We start from the raw sequence: 5,648 nt of genomic DNA on the forward strand, positions 1-5,648 counted from the left end.
TGATAATCCAAAATCGGGTATAACTTTCTAGCTGCACTTTATTTTCTGTTTTGATGTGACGAGCTTTATTTTTGTGTCTTGATTTACTCTTCCAAAAAATGGTTATAATTTACTTGGATCTAGAGTATAGATTTCAAACGGTATAAAGTATAAATCAACATTGTGTTTTACTTATACCTGTATAATGTACAAAGTGATCTAAATTTGTTACGGATGACATCCAGAAACTAAAAAAAAAAGACGAATCTAGAGAAGAAAACTTTAATGCTAAATGACACCAACTATTGTTTGTTTTGGAATACTACGGCGCCGAAGCTATCGAAGAATTTTGAAAAAACAATTTAGTAGAGGCTCTTTATGAGGGACCATCAGTATTCAGTCATGTCCATTAACATATCATCCTTTGAGACAAGGAGACATTAGCCACTAGAGGGATCAACATTTTGATAGTGATAGGTCATTCACAAACACCTTTTTTAGTCGTGGATATGTCAATAATTTTCCGCAGAACCGTGGCTGGCTTCATGGATTAGTGTTTTGAGAATATGATTTTTCGTAAGCCCAGACAAAGGAGTGACATTAAGTATATCTTTATCAATAGCCATATCAGATTCATCAATAGTAGAAACATTGAGAAGGGTAATGCTAGGAACATGTTTTCCAGCTTGTAATCAAAATAAAGCCCCCCAGGGTCAACACCAACTTCATCCTCACTAAGATCATTCTTTTGATCACTTAATGTACCACAAATTAAAGAAGAAAACCATATGGAATGCTGAACAACATATGATTCATCATGTTTTATCATTTGATCAAAGACATACTCGCAAAATCAATAGCAACCCAAGTACCTATTTGATATACAAGACCAATAAAACTAGGGGTAATACCTGAATCCATGAGGAGGGAGCCCGATTTACTACTCCTATTTTGTACATAATGGCATATTTCACTCTAAGAATATGGAGAGTGATTTTCTCTAACCGAATACAATGAGAATACCAAGGATCCCGCAAATCCCATTTTTTCATGCTCTAATTAGTAAGTAATCTCTCATGCAAAATCTATCAAATGAAGACTTTATTCTCTCAGTTGCATCAAACTATCATATTTTTGTCCACTTGGATATACAAGAATAGTTTTTATTATCATTGTTGTTGAGTATTGATTCTCATCGATTACATTTTTATTATTTAATATTTATGCATTTTAATATTTTGACTCACATATTTGACTAATTGTTCGACACCTTTCATTTTGTTAATAACAAGATTATTACTCGGATGTCTGCCAAAGCTAACTTCATCTTTGAGCACCTTAGATAACATAGAGGTGCCAATTTCTCTTGATTTTTAATGATGACGATGATCGCGCTAATTAGTATCTTGATAGTTATTATTTACTTTCACTTTTTCTTCCTATTTTGCTTGTACTATGTGATTTTTAATCTCATTTGCTTATCTATGAAGTTTGTTTATGCTTTCTTCTTCTCATGTGTTGTTTTTATGCTCTTTATTTATTTACATTATTTTTTTTTACCTCTCTTTTTGATTATGTCAAAAGAGAAGAAGTATACTTTCAGGGAAAGTAAAGTATACTCTCTTTATCTATGAGGGGAAGTTAATGACTCCAATTTTTTTTCATCTTAATCTTTTTGTTTTACCACCTCCATGAGAGCCAAAGAAATCTGCAATGCGCTGCCAATTGTTGATTTGTCTGGGCGTTTTGCTAATTAGTTTGGGTAGCGTTTTTTATTAAAGGATTGAATATCATGCTTATCTGTTGGGTGAGCATATGAACCATCTCATGGCTGCTTTCATCCATTTGCTGCCTTAGCACTGCCGCATAACTTGTAGTAAAAGTGGGCATTAGCTGGGCAGAACATCTTGTTCCCAGGGGTAGGGTATTTCGACCAAGATTGTTGACAGCCGATCCCGACCCTTGCAATGTGAATATGTAGTCACCGCTGGGCCAACAAATGTTGATGCACTATTATGCAAACTCGCCATCATTGAATTTAGCATACCGTATGGTTGTTCGCGACCATCCATAGGCATTGTGAATCCAGACCCATAGGGCCTGAAACTACTCGATACTACGGGTATTGGAGTCACTGGTTGACTCTGTGTTACCACCGAGGATAATATTGGTCCACTTTGGGTACTTGATAGTATTATCGTCGTACTCATCGTCGAAGGCATCACTACTTCGGTGAAAATCGCTACGGTTGTGCTTTCCCTTATCGTCCGAGAGAGTTGCTCTCCATTATTATTTGGTGGATTAACCGTTCTCCTAACGTTTTTTCTTTTTGGAAAAGCTTCGTTATTTCTGGCTATCCTACCTCTTCTCAATCTCATTCAACAAAGTTTGAAAATTTATTTTCTGTGTATGAAGAATTGATGCAAAAAAATAAATTAAAAAGCCTAAGCATAAGGGTCCCACTAGGCGTACCAATTTGTTTACCGTGAATTTTGCTAAACAACTGCTAGTCCTTCAAAATTGATACTTAGATTACTTGCAGGATCGACTAGATTGATCCTAGAACATATGTGCATAGTTTTCTTAAGTTTTTCTTGATAATGACTATTTCTACACTAGTTCGTGACTTTAAAGTAATGCAAGAATAATTTATAAAGAAATAAAGAACAACTTCGACTGCAAATATAAAGAAATGAAGAACTAATTCGACTGAAACTTAAAAGGTATGAAAATAACATTAACCTAAATGATTTGACATTGAATAAAAATATGGCATTTCGTACGTACATTTCACTCAACAATTCTTTTCTCAATACACTTAGATACTTTGGATAATATGAATTTTGTATACAATTGAACACACTGAATCCTGATATGCGGAACCCTATTTATATTAAATCGACAATAATGGTAGCAAATGGTCCTGTCTCCAGAGAATGATACGTTCTCGCCTGCATGCGTTTCGCCCTTCACAAGCTTCCATGTGTCCTTCAAGAAACATATAAGACTAAAAAATAGTTAATCAACCTTATCTCAAATTATTTTGTCGAAGTCATTATCATACTAGGTCAAAAATATTCTAAGTCCTAGAATGATATCACCCTGTAGAAATGAAGAGCTCTTCGCCAAATCTAGTCGAAATCTCATCAAGATTTTCTTAGTCTAACTTGACTTATCTTCTCCAAATATTTCCTTCATCTTTTCTTTGACATCTTAAATCCTTCTTAGCTCGAAATTTCAACTAACAACCCCATTGAGGAATGTTGAACCCTCATATCACAGATGATGGGGAAATACTCGTATATCCAACACTGATATCAAAACACAGACATATTAATTAATAAATAAGAAATTTTATTTCTAAAAATTTTAAATAATAAATCAACCATAAATAATAATTTCAAGCTTACTTGTAACAGACTCAAATAACCAATAAGCTGCCTGGTCTCAAATATTGTCGCTACTCCAAGTATTGTGTACAAGATGGTCAATGTTGCGCAACCCTAAGTCCAACTAGTAACATTGATGTTAGTGAGCAAGAGCACGTATCGAGCATCGATATAAACACATGTCTTATCCACAAAGACGGTACATGCTACTAGATGTAACATGTACACCCTAGCGGTAACCTCATAACTCCCATCCGCTACAAGCTTGTCGTACGTCTTTTGAAGCCAATACATGCGAAGGTGAACGCCCTTGTTGATGCCAAACTCCTTCTGCGCGTCCTCCTTAAGAACTCCTGAATCTCGTGCAGCAGTCGTACATGCAAGCGACATGCTAAGAACAGGAGTCGTCCAGAATCTGCCGTCGATGGGGAGATGGAACAAAGAGGAGACATCATCTAGAGTAATAGTCATATCCCCAAATTGAATATGAAATGAATATGTCGCCTTGTGCCATATCTCAACAAACACAGTAAGTAACGACGCGTCAAGCATTGTGAGGGAGCAGTGGGCAAAATCAAGTAGCTCGAAATCCCGTACAATCTGTCTGACCTGCTCAGGTATCAAAATATTTTGGAAGTACTTCAACTTCGAACCGTGCAAAGTCACTTTCATTGTGAGACGGTCCTGTGACAAAAAAATATAAAAAACATTTGCAGTTATCTTTCATGGCACAATAATAAACAAATCAAAGTTAAACATAAATCACATACACCTCTCCCTGCCATAGTCATATTGCCACATGGCTTGCATGCTTAGTAAGCACCGACCGACCAATGGGTTCTCCAAGGAATCCTCCATCAGTATGCACAGAGGGCTTAGTCAAAGGAGTTGTAGCCTCAGTATTAACAGTAACAGATGGGACGAGACCAACAACAACAACATCTGGTTGGACCACCTCATGAATAACCATCCCAACAAGATCTCCAACTCCAACAACCTCCTCAGCAACCAACTCAACAACCTCTGCAGCTCCAACAACCTCCCTACCAACCTCTCCAACAACCTCCCTAGTAACCTCTCCAACAACATCTCCAACAACAACCTCATCTCTCATCTCATCCGCCACCTCATCTCTAGGCTGCTGATTGTACTTGTCAGCATTGAGTGCTACGAGGTACGCGAAACCCACCCTACTCAGCCAACCGTTTTCGGTGTGAACCGATTGGAACCACTCGTCCATCCCGTATCCGGGAAGACTCACCTTCAGCAGCCCTAGCCTGACTTGCTTCTTTACGGGTAGCTCTGCCTACAATATGTCGTCCATTCCTCTACATTTCACTACAAAAGAAGGGGAAAAAATTGCAACTACCAGAAATTTTAGAATTTCCGATAAAAAATAAACTTTGTATCCATACAGAAAAGTTTCAAAAAATTTGGTAAAAAACCAAGTGTTTATAACTACCGAAAATTTTGAAATTTCTGGTAAACTAAATGAGATTTTGTACTGGAAAATTTTGAAATTTTCGATAAAATTGAAATCTTAATATCATAAATTATGGAATTTCTGGTACAAAATCTCGAAATTTTTGACTATTACGGTAAAAAACATACTATTTTTGAAATTTCTAGTAGTTGTTTCAAAATTTCCGATATCATCCCAAAATTTTCAAAAATCCGCTTGAATCCTATAAATTTGTGAAATCGGTGAAGTGATTTTACTAGGACAATGTTATATTTTCATTCTCATTGGGGGTGCCATATTTAATTGGGGAGGTGACAGAAAGAAATCTCCTGAATCAGTGAGAAGGTAGGCCAATTTACTACTCCTATTTTTTGTACATAATGACATACTTCACTCTAAGAATATGGAGAACGATTTCCTCTAGTTGTATACAATAAGAACAATAAGGATGCCACATATTCCATTTTTTCATGCTCTAATTAGTAAGTAATCTCTCATGTAAAACCTGTCACATGAAGACTTTATTCTCTCAGATGCATCAAACTGCCATATTTTAGTCCACTTGGATATACAAGAATAACTTCTATTATCATTGTTGTTGAGCATTGATCCTCGTCGATTACATTTTTACTATTTAATATTTATGAATTTTGAATATTTTGACTCACATATTTGACTAATTGTTCGACACATTTCATTTGTTAACAACAAAATTATTACTCGGATGTCTGTCAAAGTTAACTTCATCTTTGAGCACCTTAGATAACACATAGGTGCATATTCCTCTTGATTTTTTGAACAATGATGATGATATTGAT

The sequence above is a fragment of the Lathyrus oleraceus genome, chromosome 2 (assembly GCF_024323335.1).
Source record: "Lathyrus oleraceus cultivar Zhongwan6 chromosome 2, CAAS_Psat_ZW6_1.0, whole genome shotgun sequence".
Classification (NCBI taxonomy): Eukaryota; Viridiplantae; Streptophyta; class Magnoliopsida; order Fabales; family Fabaceae; genus Lathyrus; species Lathyrus oleraceus.